Here is a 20,920-nt window from a genome sequence, read left to right on the forward strand (position 1 = left end):
GTTCACAACATGATGTTTGCTTTCTTCCAGGCCAGTGGAAGCACTTTTCTCTGACTTCTTCCTCTGTGATCAGAGAAAACTCTTACTTTTACTCTTACTCTTGCTTTTAAAAGAATCATCTGATTATCTCATGACTACCCCAATAATCTCCCCTCTGCAATATAACATCACATCATACTCAAAGGTCCTACCTACACTCAATGGGAGAAGACTATACAAAGGTGAGGGTCATTGCCAATCATCTTACAATTCTGCCTACCACATCCTTTCACAATTCCTAATGTTGAGCACAGCAAGGTCTCTAATTACAGTGCTTCATGGAGGTAGAGAGTAGGAGGCACCTATGGTATGTAACACACAATCCCTAGTGCTGACTAGCATATGATTCCTAGAACAAATAACCTGCCTCTTTCATTTGGAAACCCATTCCTAAGGGAAATCGTCACATACTTGTTATAAGACAGGTCTCTGTGTGTCTTGCTTTTCTGCACACCTTACAAACACAGGCAAATACTGTCCTTTGTTCTAGACTATCCTTTAAAAAGAGAGTTATAGCACAAATATCCTTGGAATTTAGGGACTGTATCTCCCTCCAGAGCAAAGGGCATGTTTGCTTACTAGCCTGTATGATAATATCGCCTTCCAAAGCAAAGGCATACATGCCTACTGCCCATTATAAAAGATTCAGATTCCCCGAGTCAAGATTCCTCCCCTGGAACACAGCTCACTGTTCAGGGGACCTCCATCTGGGTCCATCTGCTTCATCCCCATGGAACATGGGAGCAAAAGGAAACTGACCAGTTTGGTGACTGACTGCAATGAGTAATAAACAGTCATTTGTCTCTGACCCAGAAGTCTTGTGTCTTCTGCCAGCATCCACAAAATTATGGCAGGCGAACATATTAGCTTGGGAGGAGAGTAAAATATTAGACCTTTCATAGTTCTTGACAATATTCAGTATTTTGAAAGAATTTAAGGAATGGAAAGATAGAACTTGTATCCAAAGAAAAAAGCTGACTGCATTTATTTGTAAAGATTTATACACACATATTTTTTCCCTTTAGGGGATAAACATCTGGAAGGATGCACTTAAAAATATCTAGATAGAAAACTTGAGTGATTTAGATGGTATGATTTTGAATAAGGATAATGTTATGGATATTACATGAATAATTTCAATATGTGCTCATTTTTCTTTTCTTTGGTGCTACTAATACAGATCATATCACCTATATTTGTATAAAAACTTTTAAAACAGATTTTTCTTTAATCCTCCTGTATAATTGGCTTGTACTCCTATAAATATTGTAATTCAAATTATTTCCAGTTTTTTTCACAAATGCAGAACACTTGTTATCACAGATCATACTTTTAAGGAAATACAGAACTTGAGGCATGTAAGAAACTATTCCACTATAAGCAGAGTTTACAGATTACTTGAGGTAGATTTTATTTTTTCCATAGGATAAATTTTTTTTCAAATAAAATGAAAGAAATTCTTGTAAAAGTTTTATTCATCACCAAACTTTTCCTCCTACCTCTATTCTTTAGTTCTACTACCAAATATTGAAATAAACACACACACATGCCCCTGTGTTCCTGTATGGAAAAGCAAATTTATTAAGAAGCATAAATGTCTTTTGGAAATTCAGTAAAATATCTCACATCTAGACTGATATTGACATGTCTTTAATATTTCTTGAATGCTATTACTCATTGTCTAGCATTATGTTAACATTTTAAACGCTACAAGAAATGTCCTGGTCTCTGGTTTTAAAGGAATCAGTTTCTAGAATTCAGGAGACCACAAGGACATCCCCTGTCCACTCTGCCCCAGATTCTTTCATCTGGCACAATTTGTTAGCTCATTACATTTTTTTTTTAATTTTTCATTTCAGTTATCGATGTAGCATTAAATGTTTGATTGTGTTCACTTTGGGTATGGGATATTGGCCAGTTTGAGAGCCAATTAGTTTCTATTTCAATGGGTCCAAATTAAAATGATAAACCCCTTACCACAGCAGGCATCCATTCAGCCCTGTGCTCTGCCCCATCACAAACCGAAGATCACTAAGCTTCATTTAAAACTAAATCAGAAGTCAAATGAAAATGTTTCTTGCATACATGAACATTCATGGGTCATAGTTTACAAAGACTTCGTTTTGCAGGGAGGGCAAGGACTGAGTCATAATCTCTTAGATTAGAGCTTTCCATTGTATCCTGTTACTGAGTTTTTCTTTTGGAAACTAGCTGACTCCATCAGACACCAATCATTTTCACAATGGTATCTTTTCTATATCATGGGGGCCAGGAGAGATGTGTCATTCTTTGCCCTTTTATTCAAGGGGAAATCGGAGTCATGGTACCAAAAAATAAAATAAAACCAGATTTAAAAGGAAGAAGAGAATAGCAAATGGCATGGTATATAAGCCATTCTAAGAGTCTTATGTTTGGAAATGTGTCATATGAATTAGGTTCTGGAATTCAGAAAGCTAGTTTTAATTCAGTTTTGTGAATATCAAATAGCAGGTAGGTAGAGACAGAGACACAGATGGCCAGATTTTCATTCATTATAAAACTTTTCTGAAACTTTGGATAATATAGAAAAATGTAAAGAAAACACTGATAGTCTTCAGTACCAGAACATTCATAATAATCCCTGTTAACATTTTTGGTGAAATTCCTGCTAACATCCTTTTACTAAGTATGCAAACACATAAATACATGTTAGACACTGGAGTGTTGATTTTTATACGGTTTTGTGTCATTTCCAGAGAGGGGGCCACTGTGTGCCACGCAGAGTGAAGGGGTGGTCAGGCAGCAGAAAGCAGGAGTGAAGGGAAAGCCTTGGCCAGAACCTTTGTTGGGGTTTCTACAGGAAAAGTACGCAGAGTGGGGCAAACAGCTTAGAACTAAATTGTTCAAATAACTCCCATGAGCTTCGGCACAGAAACGGTCTGTAGCTGCCTGCAGCTTAGTGGTACCTAAGCCTGCATTGATTTAGGGTGAGGGAGATCTTGGCATAGTGTGTGAGAGTTTGAGAAGGATGTGACTGGGGGACACGAGCCTGGGGCTGGTTGGTTAGTACGCGGAAGGTGTGTTCCCGACAGAGCTCTTTACTTCATCTCTAAGCATTGGCTCTTAGATTGCCCTGGGGATAGGCAGAATCTCCCCCATCAGAAAGGCCAAAGATGCCAGAGCATCAAAAATACCGAAAGTAAGAAAATATAGTTATTTGGTCTAGTGATGCATGGATGCCAAATAGACAAATACAGAATTTAAGAAAACACAGAACAAAAGGCACAGTTTCTTCATGACTGCCTAGCAATCCATCACAGAAATACCCTGAAATTTATAGAGTAATTCTGCTATTATTATATGGCTATTTTATACTTGTTTGGTATTTTAAATAATTCCACAATGAACAGAGAAAACAAGAAGATATGAACTCTTTTATTTAAAGGCTATACATATGGATATATATGTTATATATGTATATGATATAATCGTATATAAGATATGATATCATTAGGTTATCATTATAACATTTGTGGGCTTTTGTCTACATAAGGAAATTGGAAAAGCAAGTTGGATCTGTTTTTACTGATTTCTAGAAATCTCTACAACATATTGACAAGTGAAAGGACACTGCAGAATAACTTACGTGTGTGATAAAATACCATTTAAGCACAAATGATCAATCAACCAAAATCCCTTTCTATGCTATATATCCATTTGAACAACAAAAATGTATGGAAAAATATATACCAGACCACTAAAATTGATTTCCAGAGAGAAATGACAGGCTTAAGCAGAAGGCAGACAAGGGAAGACAAATTGCTTCTACATTTTTGTGTTATGTCATTTTATGTGTTACAAGAATGTATTCTTATACTTTTAAAATAGTCAATAAAGACATTTTTAAAAGAAAAATATTTTGTGTTCATTTCTTATTTTTCCTTTCAATAAATTCCTAGAAAGTATTTACTAAGTAAATAAAAAAAGTATAAATATAGTAAGGAGATACATATAGATATTCAATCTATGTATCTATATCTATATATAATACAGTCCTATGTGTTACCACAAGCGATTTACAAAAAAGTGTCTATTTCTTCATAATTTTGCCAACACTGGACATTAATATTTTCTCATTCTAAAAAGAAATTATAAACATTTATATTTGTTTTGATTTGACCTGTTTATAAAACTGATCTCTTTAACCATGTGTTATTCTTATGAGTATAAAATGATGAAATGATTATTTTATTTTTAAAAGAAAGCTATTGGGGCACCTGGGTGGCTCAGTTGGTTAAGTGTCCTACCTAGTCTTGATTTCAGCTCAGGTCATGATCTCACAGTTCATGTGCTGTCCACGTAGAGCCTGCTTAGGATTCTTTCTCCCTCTCTCTGCCCTTCCCACACACGTGCACACTTCCTCTCTCTCTCTCTCAAAATAAATAAATAAACATTTAAAAAATATAGTCCTTAAAAAGTAAAAAATAAATAAAAGGGAGTTGTTTTTTATCCACGGACTGATGAATGGATAAAGAAAAACTGATACATACACACACACACACACACAATGGAATACTACTCGGTGATCAAAAAGAATGAAAATCTTGCCATTTGCAACAACCTGGATACAGCTGCAGCATATTATGCTAAGTGAAGTCAGTCAGAGAAAGACCAATACCATATGATTTCACTAATACACGTAATTTAAGAAACCAAACAGATGAACACAGAGGAAAGAAAAAATAAAAGGGAGAGAAACCATAGGAGACTCTTAACAAACTGATGGTTGCTAGGGGGTGGGAAGGGGGTGGGCTAAATGCATGATGGGCATTAAGGAGGACACTTGGGATGATCACAGGGTGTTATACATAAGTGAGGAATCACTAAATTCTACTCCTGGAACAAAAAAGGAGAAAAAAAGGGAAAAAGTAAATAAAGGGAAGTTGTTTTATTGATTTGTATATGATCTTTGTATATTAATAACACGATGATATATATAATGCTATCAATCATTTGCTATACCTTGCAAGTACGGTTCCCTTTTTCTCATTTAAATTTCATCCTACTCTTGATGCTTTCATATGCAAAATGTAGGGAACATTCCTGGTGCTCAGAACCTGGTTTGTGCTTTCCTTTACTATACACAGACTCATTCCTAAAGGTGACTTTCAATGCTCAATATTTATAGCTGCAATAACTATGGAAAAAGCATCTTCATTCTGAGGTCTGGTAAAAGAACCCAAAATTCTTCTGATTTTCAGTAAATTTGAAGCTTATTACATTACGATGTTATAGAAGCTCGTGTTTTCGATCTATATATAAACATTAATATCTGAAAGGGGAAAATTATTATCCCTTCACCCAGAAGCTTTTAAAATATTCTTGTTAATTCATTATTCAAAATAAGCTTTAGGAACTTTTTTTAAAATCATGCTTAGATTTTTGTTGGAATAGTATTCACTTGATAAATGTGGGGAAAACTGCTTCTTTATAAGCCTTCACATTTTACTCCATTTATTAAAATTATCTGTCATTGGGTAAACTTTGGTTTTAGCTACCTTTTGTAGCTGTTTTTTATATGTTTGCTATTCTTGGGAATATGATTTTTAGGAAGTTTATAAGAAGGTTAATAACCTGTGTTTTTAATCAGGCCCCATATCTGAGCTATCTTTTAACTTGATTAGTACTTTTTGTTTTCTGGAAACTCCTAGCTCTACTGCCTTTAATTGTGAGAAAATTCTGTATTTTCCTTTCCCCTGAATATTCTGATCCTCATGGTTTTCTGCCGCAGCGCATTAATGAGAACTTCCAGAACACTGTAAAATAATAATGATAAGAGCAGGCATCTCTGCCTCAGTTACTGGACTCTGGAAGATTATCATTACTATGTATCACCTGGACTTCTAGTTTAAAATGGATATCCTTTTAATGGGCAAGGTACCTAGTTTGCTAAGATTTTTTTAAAAATAAGGAATGTAAGGGGCGCCAAGGTGGCTCAGTCGGTTAAGCATCCAACTTTGGTTCAGGTCATGATCTTGCAGCTGCTGAGCTTGAGCCCCGCGTGGGGCTCCATGCTGACAGCTCAGAGCCTGGAGCCTGCTTGGGATTCTGTGTCTCCTTCTCTCTCTGCCCCTCCCCCCGCCTGCATTCTGCCCCACCCTCCATCCCTCCCCTCCCCCTTCTCTCTCTCTCAAAAATAAAAATAAGGAATGCATACTGGTGTTAGTCCTTTCAGAACCTATTGAAATGCTCATTAAGCTTTTTGTTTCCCCTTTTCAATCAACTAACTGCATATATTAATAGTTTAAAAATGCCAAGTCATTCTCACATCCTTTAAATATAACTAATATCAATTTTAGTGCATATAAGTAGAGTTATGCCTAATTTATTTTTGTTTTTTCCTGATATATCTTTTTCCATTTGTTTCTATTTGCAACATACTAGATTATTTGGTTTTAGGTACTTCTTATAAATGGGCTCAATTTAAAATCCAACCTTAGCATCTTCATTTAACAAATGCATACTGCCATTCCTGGGGCATTTAGTATTACTGGTGACATCATGGTTTATACTTATTTTTAATTTTTAAAAGTTTTTCTTTTCTTCTGATGTCAGCTGTCTTGGCATATTATTTCTTAATTTTGTTGTGTTCTTTTTTTTCCCCTGATCACCCAATCTCTCTTAATTTTCCTAGTGGTTAATTTAGGGTGTTAAAATCATATCTAAAACTCTGTTCTTGAGTGATCAAGAAGGAAACTGTCTTTTGCCAACCTACTAGAAAGATAAGAAGTTCAGCATACATTTACTCCCAGCCAACAATGACTTCCATAGCACCGATGGTGGATTTTTGCTCATGATGTATTATTTATTTATATGAAGTATCTTCTCTTTCAAGAAGTATTTCTGACATAATTATTTTACTAATTCCCTAATTCTAATTATTTTACTAGTATTTGGATGTGGGGTATGAGCGCCTTTATTTATACTCTTGTTCCCGGCCCTAGAGACATGTACATTTGGGCCCATTCACCATTCATTGGAATCATCTGAAAACTTGTAAGAATTTTTTTCCTTTATGTTTAAAAAATATTAGACAGATGAGGTCTTAGCCTTTTTTTTTTGTATATCTATATCTATATCTATATCTATATCTATATCTATATATATATAGTTAGCTATCAATGGGCCCATCAATTGCCAGATACAAAGCTTTCTTCACTTTGACAAAGTTACCTTCTATTATTTTCCAGTTCAGCAGCTCTTGGGGATTGCTGTTATACCCAAATTAAAAATCTTCATCTCATGTTGGCCCAACTCATTTTCATATATTTATCCTTTTCCTTTGACTATCAGGTAAATATCTCAGACTTTTCATCCTACTTCCTTAATTCAATGCGTTATGCAGTGTATAATCTATTTGCCACTTGCATTTCCACTTTTGAAATAGCAATCACGCTTTACAGTTTTAAATATGATATCCTAATCTCACATTTTCCCTCCTTTATGTCTGTGTTCTAAATTTAAGTAGATATCACTCCTGTTTGGAAACATAAAATGTTCTAAAGTCTCCAGTTTCTTGTGGTAGATCTATTCCAGCAAGAGGCATTCCTGTGATTTATTTTTTTATTTTTTTTAGGGCAGACCATCCCCCACCAACCTTTTTTTTTTTTTTTTTTTTAACAGCAATTTCTCTTTTGCGGCTTTCTGCCTTGGTTCATTAAAGAAAAAGCCAGTTCATGACCTGGTGCCCATGGCACCATTCACCGGCGTACCCGTGTTTTGAGAAAGGTTTGGCAAGTTGGCTTCCTGTGTGCCTGTGACAGGTCTGTCTTCACACCTTCGCACTGCAGGACTTTGATTCCATTGTCCCTCATTTGACATGCCTGCAGAAGCCCAGCGATATCACAGGAAGAATGAGAATTCTCTAAATTACTGAATTATGCATTCAACTCTTTCTAGTTTTCATGTTGAGGTAGAAATTTTTACCCCCTTTTATACTTTTTTTTTTTTTTTTTTTTGGTCAATTCTACTAGAAACTGAAGACAGGAATTTGATTGCTACCATGATCTTACTAAAAGAACATTTTTTTTTAGTCCACAGATCATTTTATTTTTGCGTATGGGAAATGCCACCAGGAATACATGCAACTATAATGAAAATAATTCGCTTCATTCAATCTCCAAATACTTCCCTTGAGGAGGTAACAATCTCATAGCAAAACCTGCAGTATGATTTGCCAAAAAAAGTTTAAGAAACTGCACAGTTGACCCCCGAATGATGGAAGTTTAGGAGCATTGATTCCCCACCACCACCACCTGCGGTCAGAAATCTACAGAGGACTTTTGACTCCCCAGGAACTTAACTTCTAGTAGCCTACTATTGACCAGAAACCTTACTGATAACACAGTTCTGTGAACACATATTTTGTATGTTATATACATGCATTATATGTATTATATATAGTATTCCTACAGTAAAGCTAGAGGAAAAAAAAATTAAGAAAATCACACAGAAAATATATTTAGAGTACCAGACTCTGAAAATCTGCACATGTGTGGACCAGACAGTTCAAAACCTGTGTTGTTCAAGGGTCAACTGTAGCTCACCTCTACAGAGTTAAACTCTTCATACATGATGTAAAAATTACTGATAGGATTTAATGAATTAAATTAGTATTCTTTTAATTTTCAGAGTGCTTTTACATCTTTTATCACATTGATTTTCACAACAGCATGACATCACCTGGTAGATAGGATACATAATAAGGAGCACATTTTCAGATCAGAAGCCTGTGACCCAGAGATAACTTACACAAGATTTCTACTGTCAAATAGTGGCAAAGCCAGGACAGAAATGAGTCACATAATCAAATGTGGTAAGACCCAGAGTATTTACTCAATTTCTAATGATTTTAAATAGCATAAATAAACTCCTCTTACTCCAAACTTTGTTGCAGCCACTCATTCAACCCATTCCTGTATCAGACCCTGTATAAAGGTTTGATTCTTGATAGGTTGGCCCTACAAGATAAGGTTTACACAAGACAGAGCATTTGAAAGAAAATACAACATGGTGTTTCTATTTTTGAGTGGGAGAGAAAATTGACCTTCTTTTAGAGGACATTTGAATTTTGGCTGCCCAGCAGCCAAACTCATTATGGCAGATTAAAGATGGCAGCAGATTCCTTAATTCTCTTCCCATAAAAAAGTGAGGCCCATGTCCCCTCTCTTTGAATCTGGGTAGTCTCTGTGCTTTGACTAACAGAAACAACAGAAGCGACTCTCCCAAAACCTTAAGAAAGTGGTAGCTTCTACTTCCTGTCTTTTGGGCCACTCATTCTAGGGACCCATGTAAGTATAAATGGCCTGAAACCACCAGGCTTTAGAAGCCACATGTAGACACACTGATCAACAGTCCCAACTAAACCCAGTTTTCCAGCCATTTCCACCTGGGCACTGAATGATTCTTCAGACCAGACCAGGCACCTGCCCACCGTACACAGATTACATTCAAAATATTAAAAGTCTGACAAAAATCAAATGCTGGAAAAGATATGAACAAGTTTCTCCTTTAAACACTTGTGGTGGAAAAGAAAATTGTTATTCTCACTTTAGAGAGGATTTGGACAATATCTAGTACAAAGTAAGATGCATTTACCCTAACACCCAACAATTCACTCCTTGTATATACCTTATAAAAATTCTTTACATGTATATAAAAAATGTAGAAATATATTAATAGCAACAAAATAGAAATTATTCAAGTACCAATCAGGAGAAAATGCATAAATTGCGAGACATTAATATAACATTATTATTCAACAGCGTAAATGAAAGAAAGAGACCTATACAACAGAACACAGATGATTATCATAAAAACAACACTGAATTAGAAAGCAAGTTGCAGAGAAACATACAGAGTATGATGCCCCACATAAACTTTTTTAAAAAGCAAAAGTGAACAATATATACATATGAATACAGTAAATCTATATTGGAGCAAGGAAAAATAAATAGCAAATTTCAGATAGTTATTACATAATGGAGCAGGACAAGTGATTTTTTTTCTATTAATGATCTATTAATGTGGTATATGATGTTAATGAGTTTCCTAATACTAAGTGATATAGGCATGCCATTATTTTCTTAAATAGTATTATCGTCTTAATGTAGTATTAGATTATGTTTGCTAACATTTAGTTTTTCCATTATTCATTAGTGATTTTGGTTTATAAATGTTTTTATACGTGTGTGTGTACTATATTAGATTTAGATACCGATGCTTTACAAGAAGAATTTTGAAGTTTTTCATCAATTTTTATGACTGGAACAAATATAGCATTGAGACTATGTGAGTTTGGTGAAATTCTACTCAAAACTATCTTAGTATTGTTATTTTATGTGAGGTCATCTCTTGATAACTTTATTTCTTGTAAGAAATCTGTCTTTCTAAACTGTCTTCTGAGTCTAATTTTGGTAAATTGTGTTAATTATTCATCTATTTTATTATCAAAGTATGAAAAACAGTGTCAGTACTTTTTAAAATTTTCTTCTATTTCAATGTTTATTTTCCCCCTTACCACCACTTTATCTGTATATATATATGTAGTCTTTCTCACATTTCCCCTTGATTGAGTGGACTGTTAAATTTTTTTTTGAAAAACATAATCTTGATAAATTATTTAGAACTTAGATCTACTGTTTTTCTATACGTCATTAATTTTGGCTTTTATCTTTGTTAGTTCCTTTTTTCTTTTTTTTTTTACTTTTTATTTTATTTACTTTGTTGGTTTTTTCCTGACTTTTTCAGCTGGGAATTTCATTCATTTATTTTCACTACTTCACTTTTACTGATAAAAGTGCTTAGCTCTATGAAGCTAACTGCTTCCCCTAACTGCTTTAAATGTATCCCATAAATTTTAATATATAATATTCTAATGATCACTACTTCTTACAGATTCCATAATTTCTGTTTGTATTTTTCATTTCACCCAAGAGGTTTTATAGAAGGTTTTACATTTTTCAGGTTTAAACTTGGTCCGTCTGTCTCCTCTTCTCTTTTATGTACCTAGCTGGAGGGGGAGGGGGAAGAATTGGGGAACTGCTCACTGTCCAAAAAGGCTTGTGGGAGGGGCTTAAATCGATCATTCTGCTGACAGCTGGTGCACAGTGGACCTCCCCTTATCTGTGGGCAATGTGTTCTAAGACCTCAGAGGATGTGCCGGAAAACAAGAGTACCAAACTCTGTATGTACTGGTTTGTTTGTTTTTTTCAATATATATACATACCTATGATAAAGTTTAATTTATAAATTAGACACAGCCAGAGATTAACAATAAAAAGAAAAATCATGACCATATTCTGTAATCAAAGTTATATGAACATCATCCATCTCTGCCTCTCAGACCATCTTACTGTACTGTACTCACCCTCCTTACGATGATGTGAGATGACGAAATGCCAATGTGATGAGACGCAGTGCAGCGAATGATGTAGCTGTTGTGACATAGCTGACCATCAATATTGACCTTCTGACCACATCTCACAGGGAAGATCATCTGCATCCCAACTGCCACTGACCAGAGACAATTGAAACCTAAGAAAGCAAAACCACAGACAAGGGCGATGTCTGTATATTTCTCTACTTAAAAGTAACTTACAGTTGGCAGTGTTATTTTTCTCCTGGTTAGGTTGATATTATGGGTTATGTGCACTGTATTTGTTTCTCTTGTTGATCTGTACAGTTTTTCGGAGACATTCAAATTTAGTAACAGCCGTTTTCCTAGGCTGCCTGGAAGTCTCCACCATTGTTTTCATTACTTTGATCCAAAATTTTAATGTTTAACATTTAATTGATCTGAATATCTTTTAAGTTTCTGGTTTCTTTTTCCTTTCCCTGGATATAAAATGTAATGCCCAAACTTACATCTAGAAATTCGTGAATTGTCTAGTCCAGCCTAAAACTACTACAGGTATCATTTCTACAACTGGTCCAGAAAAGGGTGGGGGGTGGATAGCTATAAAAACTCTGGTTTCTTATTTTCAAATTTTCAAGACAACAAATGCAATAGAGAGAGAGAACTATATATTTTGGCTTTTTGTTTGAGTTGTTTTTGTTTTTCTAGAGAGAGGGAGGGAGGGAGGGAGGGAGGGAGGGAGAGAGAGAGAATCTCAAGCAGGCTCCATGTTGAGACTGATCCCACGATCCTGGGATCGTGACTTGAGCTGAAATCAAGAGTCAGGTGCTCAACTGACTGAGACACTCAGGAGTCCCTTTAGAGGTTTTCTTGAGTGAAAAATACAGTCCTAGGAATTTCTGCCCATTGCTCTCATCTCAACCTGCAGCATGAATACCCAAGCATACTTGTGTGCTCCAGAGAACACAGGATGGCCCAGAATAAATGCTCTTCCCTGAAGATATGAAGGGAAGAAAGAAAAACCATTATTTTGCATTATGTCAACACAACTTGTATTATGAAGTAGAATGCAATATTTGGATAATATTTTTAAATGAAATGTGAGTTCTCCAAGAAATTTGACAAGTGTCATTAAGGACACTTTAGTGGAAAATATGAGAAGCACTTCTCATCCAGGGTAACAGAAATAAATCATTTCTCTTGTACAGAGAGATCGTACATATGGCCTCCAGTGTTTTCATGTCCCTGTGAATTTACTGCTCAGAATCAGCATTCTTATTTTCTCCAATTTTTCTCTATATGACATAGTTTTCACAAGCTCAACTATCCCAGTCTATTTACTTTCTATCTGCACTAAAATAAAATTTCTAGAACAGTTACAACACTCCAGGTATCACCAGATATTCTTACATGACCTGAACTTTATGTATTCTTTTATACCTGCAGTCTAATGTTTAGTTAGGATTGTTTTTTAATTCTTGAATACTATGTTTGTATTTGGAACTCCTAGGTAGTTCTGATATGCATTGCTCTGTGCGTAAATATGTGTGTAAGTGTATCTACGTATTTTATATAGACATTCCATATATACCTAAAAAATTCTTACACAATTTCTAATTAGCTATAATATTACATATCATATTTGCCCACTTATATTTTATTTTGTCAATTTCAGTTACTTTTTCCAACTATTGAGTTAATTTTGAATCTTGAATCTTAAAAGCCAGGAGTGTAGATAGGTATGGAGATAAGGGTGGTTAGGGGAAAATGTACTTGCATTTTTTTGAGTATAAGGCCTAAGGCTACCCAAGATACTTATCAAAAAAAAATTATTTCTTTAAACCAGCATTATGGATTGCCCCTACAACGCAAATAGGTTTCCCATAGGTTAGAAAAAATTGTTTAAGTATTGATTTAATCCCCTGACTTAAAAATATGGTGAACAGAACACGCCTGGATATAAGCCCAGGGGCATTCAACAAAAGACCCCCCCTCCAGACATCAATCTCTACACAAAAGTATGTATTCAGTTGCTGAGTTGTAAAAATCATCTCGTTTTATTATTCTCCATCTCATGTTTCTCCATCTGGTCCACAAAAATATTCTAAAATGCTTTGTTGAGGGGCACCCAGGTGGCTCAGTCCGTTAAGCACCCAGTTCCTGGTTTCAGCTCAGGTCATGGATCTCACAGTTTGTGATTTCAAGCCCTGCACAGGGCTCTGCGCTGACAGCACAGAGCCAGCTTGGGATTCTGTCTCCCTCTCTGCTCCTCTCCTGCTTGTTTGTCTGTCTGTCTCTCTCTCTCTCTCTCTCAAAAATGAATAAATACACATTAAAAAAAATACTTTGCTGACATAGTGGGGTTTTTTCAATTTGGTGGATTTCAACGGATGCTCATTAACTAACACATGACCTCTCCACACTACTTCCTACTAGAGAAAGGAAGGAAGGAAGAAATGAGAGAGAGACAGGGAGAGGGAGGGAGAGGGAGGGAGAGTGGGAAAGAGAGAATGGAGGGAAGGAGGAGGGCGGGAGGATGGAAGGGAGGGAGAAGGGAAGGAAGATAGAGGTTAAGGAGGGAAGAAGGGAGGAAGGGAGAGAGAGAAGGAAAGAAGGAAGGGGAGAGAAGGGAGTGAGGGAGGAAGGAAGGAGAGAGAAAGTTGGGAAGGACAAAAGGAGGAAGGTGGAACAGGCAGACAGAAAGAAGGGAGGGAGGGAAGGAGGGAAGGAGGGAAGGAAGGAAGCTTCAGCATAAATAAGTGAATGGTTTGAAGCTGGAATCTCAGAATAAAGTAATTGGTTTTAAATGGGCACCAGAAAGAATAGGAAAATTTCTTCCTAGTCAACAACTGTGAAAGATTTGGTTAAAAGAAAACCAACAATAGCTTTCTTCTTCTTAAGAAATGATAGTGCTTGGAAAAAAGGGCTTCATTGAATAATGTTAAAGGCAAATATATCACTGAGAAAATTTAAAAAATTTTGTAAAGAATTAAAATACTAAGAGCACCACGAATCTAGTTATGTTATATACAAAGTCATCATAAAAAAATTTCTCCTGCAGGGCACCTGGGGGGCTCTGTCAGTTAAGCATCCGACTTCAGCCCAGGTCATGATCTCGCGGTCCTTGAGTTCAAGTCCCACATCAGGCTCCATGCTAACAACTCAGAGCCTGGAGCCTGCTTCAGATTCTGTGTCTTCCACGCCCTCTCTGCCCTTCCCCCGCTCACACTCTGTCTCTGAGAAATGAATGAATCTTAAAAACAAAAGAAAAAATTTCTCCTGCCACCAAAACCGGAAAGAAGGCAGGAAGGAGAAACAAAGTACCAAAGAACAGATGGTAGAAATAACAAAATGATAGACTTAAACTCAACAATATTTGCATTATATATAAACGGACTAAACATTCCAAGTGAAGACAGAGATTGCCAGATTGAATTACAAAAAAATGACCCAACTACATTCTCTTTACAAAAGCCACATTATTAAATATATCACAGATATGAAACACAAGGGCTGACGGTTAAAGAACAGAAAGGGCCATAAGCATGCAATCAATAATCATAAAGTGTGGCTATATCACTGTCAGGCCAAGGAGACCTCAAGAACATGAAATATTATCCAAAGTCAAAGTCGAGAGGACATAATAATCCAAGGTATGAATGCACCTACCACCATAACTTCAAAATACCACTGACCAGATGCTCAGAAGCCAGCATTCTGACACTGAATTTTCTGTTAGGGGATACAGAATACCCACTGTAGGAGTTTATCTCTCCAGCAAATTTTATTCGTCTTAACATATATCTTAACACGAAATATCCCTGGGAAGGTACCTCATCCATACTTAATAGTAATGATAATAATGACAGCAACAGTAATAACTGCCATTAGTGTTTATGTGCTCCCTATCTTCCAGGTAAAATGCTAAGAAGCTTACCTACTTTGACCATGCAGATGTTATTTTTTGTTCCCATTTCAAAGATGAGGAAAGTAAAGATTATAAAGAGGTGAAAGGCTTTTTCAGCATCAGATTACTAGCACACGGCGAGGCTACAATTCGAAGTTCTTCACTGCTCCCATTGACACCTTAAAATGAATTCTTCTAATGAGCCAACAAGTTTTTCTCTAATAACTACTTAAATGATTCAGACGATTGATTTGAGATAGAGAAGAAAGTTACGAATGGGAACTTTGGAAGGGAGCAGACCAGATGAAGAGAACATTGGGGGTATGAGAGAAGTCCATAAACTTGAGGGAATAAGGAGAATTGAATCATACTAGTAGCACAAAGATGGGTAGGAATCACCCCACATTTAGACAGCAACCAGTTATTGGCATGGTAGGAGCATCTTATTGCCTGAGACTTTCCTTAAGATATGTATATCATTTTATGACAAAGGAAGGAAGGGGGAAAGGAAGGAAAGGAGAGAGAGGGAGGGAGGGAGGGAGGGAGGGAGGGAGGGAGGGAGGGAAGGAAGGAAGGAAGGAAGGAAGGAAGGAAGGAAGGAAGGAAGGAAGGAAGGAAGGAAGGAAGGAAGGAAGGAAGGAAGGAAAGAAAGAAAGAAAGAAAGAAAGAAAGAAAGAAAGAAAGAAAGAAAGAAAGAAAGAAAGAAAGAAAGAAAGAAAGAAAGAAAACTCTCCTTAACACTGACTTGTGGAGAGAATTATGGTTAGTTGAGTGTATGGACTGCATTTACCACCACTTTCCCCCAAACTTCACTGAAATGACAAAAGTAAGATTTTTCAAACCCACCTGGATAAAAAGAACTGGAAGGGGACAACAGAAAACTAGAAATGTGAACTAATTTTGTGAAAGTGGAAAGAGAATACATGAGTGATGTTAACTCAAATCAGAGCAAAGGAAACACAAACCAGTGGGCCCCCAGAGGGTACTACCAATGAACAGCATATTGGTTCATCCCTGAAGAACCTTTAAAAGGTTCAGGAATTGGAAAATAAGGTATTACACAACATGAAGGCCAAGTTTGGAGGTGGGAAAGGGAAATGGACTTAAAATATGCATCAGAAGGGGCGCCTGGGTGGCTCAGTCGGTTAAGCATCCGACTTCGGCTCAGGTCATGATCTCACAGTCCGTGAGTTTGGGCCCCGCGTCGGGCTCTGTGCTGACAGTGCAGAGCCTGGAGCCTGTTTCAGATTCTGTGTCTGCCTCCCTTTCTCTGACCCTCCCCCACTCATACTCTGTCTCTCTCTGTCTCAAAAATAAATAAACGTTAAAAAAAATTTTTTTTTTAATAAATAAATAAAAAATATGCATCAGAAGCCATTAAAGTCTCAGTTTCTCTCTTCTGCCTTCCCCTTCAAGGTAACTACCCATTTCCTATTGTCATAGGAGAATAAGGGTCTCTTTCCTAATGAAACTGAAACAGAAATGTTCCACCCTGAAGACATCAGGCATGGCTGAAAGCGAGGATAAGGTGCTAGATGGAGGGGAAAAAAAGGATGAAATCTGTTTACTGAAAGGTGACATAAGCCTTACCATGTCTTCCTCATCCCGTTGCCAGAATGCCTACAGACTGGATCCTAACCCCTCACGCATTGTGGTTGACAGTCTTCCAAGATGCTTGCACATAATCCCTGTCTGCTGGCATTCACACCCGTAGGTAATAGCCTTCCCCTGTACATGGGCTGGACCTAGTGACTCACTTCTAACAAATAAAATATGGAAAAAGTGATGGAAAGATTAGGTAATTGAAGACTGTCTCATCTCCTGACATTCTCCCTCTTGGCTTCTTGGCCTGCTTACTACTTTCATGAAGTAACTCATCATTGGAGAGAAGCTGGAGACACTCAAGTAGCAAAAAACAAGGCAGCTAACATACAGAAAGGAACGGAGGTACTCCGTCCAACAGGCCGCAAGGGACTGCATCCTGCCAACAACCCTATAACTGGGCCTGGAATCAGATCCTTCCACAGTCGAGTCTCGAAATGACCAGAGTTCTACCTGCACCCACCCTGCCCCCACCCCCTTGAAACAGAGACCAGCAAGTCACGCCCAGACCCTTTACATGAAGAAACTGTACGATAATAAATGCTGTTTCAAGCCACTACATTTGGGGATCATTTGTAGGCAGAAATGGGTAACTAAGAAAGGCATTCTGGAACATCCTAACCCTAACATCAAAGATCAAACACTTGAGTGATCAAGATCAAAGACCTGCGGAAATGGACAGCCGCTGCGCTCTCAACAAAGACAACAAAAGCCGGACCACCCTGCAATAAAGTCCACAAGCCAGTAACTTCTGCACAGCAATACAGATCTACCAAATAACTCTTCCGTGGGAACAGGCAGCCGAGGATGGCCAGAAGCTGCGAGCTCCAACCTGGAAGGCAGTAAACCAAATTCGCAAAAGGAACTTTAAGGAAATAGAAGCAATTCACCAAAAAACAGGCAGCAAGTTAAGCTACAAATGGATTAAAATTATAATCCTCGGAAAGATAGATACCACATCTAGGAAACAGAATCCTAGAAGACAAGAAGAAGAAGGGAGAGAAGAGAAGGAAGACAGTGAAGTGGGAAGGGAAGGACACAAAAATGGTTCTTGGCAAATAAAAATAACTGCTGAAATGCAAAATTCAATAGAATTGAAAATATAATTGAGGAAAAATCTCAAACTATAAAATGGAAGAGAGAAAAAAGGCTGAATGGGTATAAAAGATTAAAAAAAAAACCCCAATAATCCAGGAAGTTTAGTATCTGAGTAATAGGAGTACCAAACAGAGATACAAAAGGAGGGATTCATAAAAAATAAAAATAAAAAAGTAAACTTTCCCAGACAAGAAAACATGCTCAGAAAGCTCAGAAAAATGATAATAAACCACAGTAAGATACATAGTCATGCCCACGGAAAGCTCAGAAAAATGGTAATAAACCACAGTAAGAAACATAGTCATGAAATTTCAGAACACCAGAGATGTAACAAAGAACCTGACGGTTTCCCGAGAGAATAGATATAGATCATTTGCAAACAATTGGGAACAAGAACAGCATTGGATTTTTCAAAACCACCACCAGAAGTCAAAGGCAAGAGAATCATGACTTCAAAAGTTTGTGGGAAACTAATTCTTTTTTTTTTTTTAATGTTTATTTATTTTGAGGGAGAGAGAGACAGAGTGCAAGCAGGGGAGGGGCAGAGAGAGAGAGGGAGACACAGAATCCGAAGCAGGATCCAGGCTCTGAGCTGTCAGCACATGTGGGAAACTTAATTCTTAACCAAAAGTTGATTCCTAGCCAACTGACCATGAGAACAGATTAGAAACTGATGGGCAAGGTCTAAAAAAGATGTATACAAAGTACCTTTATAAAGGAAGCTATTGAAAGTGGCGTTGCAAACAAAAGAGACAAAAAGCTGAAAGGGACCCATAAATACAGAGGGGAGGAGGTGGGGATGGGCAAAATGGATAAAGGGGAGTAGGAGACACAGGCTTCCAGTTATGGAATGAATAAGCCACAGGAATAAAAGGCACAGCACAGGGAATGTAGTCAGCGACACTGTAACAGCCTTGCATGCTGACACAGGGTAGATACCCTCGTGGTGAACACAGCATAACACGAGCTGTTGAATCACTGTGTTGTACACCTGAAACTAATGTAACATTGTGTGTCAACCATACTTCAGTAGAAAAACTTTTTTAAAGCGGTGCAGGGACACATGAAGGAATAAATCCATAGAGAGAAAGGAATCTAGGTACGAGAAAGAAACTCAATATGGGAAAAACGAGAAGATAACCTCCCAGAGGAAAACAAACAAACAAAGTGCCAAGACAATAACTGTATGGCAAGTCTGGAAGGAATTCTGCCTGGGCTAGAAAAGTGGATTCAGGGCTCCCAAAGAGGAAAAACACTCTCTAATGGTTCACCTGATAAAGGCATTGAACAGCTGGTGGAGATACGAGAAAAGTTTGTTGGGTGTATGAGAAGAAACAGAATTAGCTTCATAGAAGTTCAGCAAACTGAAAGTCTCAGACAATTTTAAAGTGCAAAAACAGGGGCGCCTGGGTGGCGCAGTCGGTTAAGCGTCCGACTTCAGCCAGGTCACGATCTCGCGGTCCGTGAGTTCGAGCCCCGCGTCAGGCTCTGGGCTGATGGCTCGGAGCCTGGAGCCTGTTTCCGATTCTGTGTCTCCCTCTCTCTCTGCCCCTCCCCCGTTCATGCTCTGTCTCTCTCTGTCCCAAAAATAAATTTAAAAAAACGTTGAAAAAATAAATAAATAAATAAATAAAGTGCAAAAACAAAAAGTTCTAGAAGAGAAAACCCTTAGCCACAGAATAGCATATGACTTGTCAGCGAATATTTCATGAAATACGCTATTTCATAATCGCAAAATGTACATTCTGAAAATATTTTCAATCAGAAAGTTGAAATGCTGGGGCGCTTTGGTGGCTCAGTCTGTTAAGCGTCGGACTTCCGCTCAGGTCATGATCTCGCAGTTGGAGGGTTCGAGCCCCGCATTGGGCTCTGTGCTGACAGCTCAGAGCCTGGAGCTGCTTCGGATTCTGCATCTCTCTCTCTCTCTCTCTCTCTCTCTGCCCCTCCCCCACTCACATTCTCATTCTCTATCTCTCAAAAATAAACATTTTTTTAAAAAGTTGAAATGTAATTATATTAGAAAGGATAGGAAATACAGCGAGGGACAGAGGTGTAAGAGAGATAAATTGCACATGCCATAAAAGGAATTTGATATTGCACCATTAAAAATGATGAACCAAGAAATGGTGGGGGGGGATGTTATTTCCAGTGTGGAATGGAATAGTCCATGAGATACAGAAAGTAACTGCAGTGCTTTTCTATGAGACATGAAATAGTTTCAAGAAAGTACTGATGCTCTTTATTGTAAGTCTTTCCACTTGGGGGTGTCTGCGTGGCTCAGTCAGTTAAGCGTCTGACTCTTGATCTTGGCTCAGGGCAGGATGTCGCGGTTCGTTAGTTCGAGCCCCGCATCTGGCTCTGCACTCATGGCACAGAGCCTGCTTAGATTCTGTCTCTCCTTCTCTCTGCCCCTCTCCTGCTTGTGCGGGCTCTCTCTCTCACACACACACAAAATAAATAAATAGACAAAAAAAAAACCTTTTAAGTCTTTCCATTTGTGTATAACAATATGCATATATTACCTTAATTAAAAAGAGCTTTAAAAACAAAAGAATTATACAAGTCTGTTTCTCTCAAAGGATGTTCCTAATCTACAATTAAGCGAAAAAAGCCAAGATGCATCTGATGTGGTAAACTTCCTAATTTTCACAGAATCGGAAAGAAAGAAATACACTCTATATGTGTGTAAACAAAAGAGTATAGACAATATTGAAAAGTAAATACATGTTGATTCTGATTTATTAGGGGGGGCAGCAGAGATGGAGTGGGGGAAGAGAGATTATTAATTTCCATGTAAAACTTTAACCTTTGGTTACAAATGTTAAAATTAAAAATTCAATCATTTGGATCCTAAACCAGGTAAGTTTTTTTTTTTTTTT

At 37.4% G+C, this 20,920-nt stretch overlaps 1 long non-coding RNA gene across 1 annotated transcript in view; it reads right to left on the reverse strand.

The window, feature by feature from the left end:
* The window catches only part of LOC131513725 (uncharacterized), a 414,851-nt gene that overhangs the window by 186,838 nt on the left and 207,093 nt on the right, over window positions 1-20,920 (reverse strand). The window contains exon 2 of the long non-coding RNA XR_009262750.1: window positions 11,447-11,613. This is a non-coding gene — a long non-coding RNA (uncharacterized LOC131513725). The remainder of the gene's footprint in view (window positions 1-11,446; window positions 11,614-20,920) is intronic.

The sequence above is a fragment of the Neofelis nebulosa genome, chromosome 6 (genome assembly GCF_028018385.1).
Source record: "Neofelis nebulosa isolate mNeoNeb1 chromosome 6, mNeoNeb1.pri, whole genome shotgun sequence".
In the NCBI taxonomy this organism is placed as follows: Eukaryota; Metazoa; Chordata; class Mammalia; order Carnivora; family Felidae; genus Neofelis; species Neofelis nebulosa.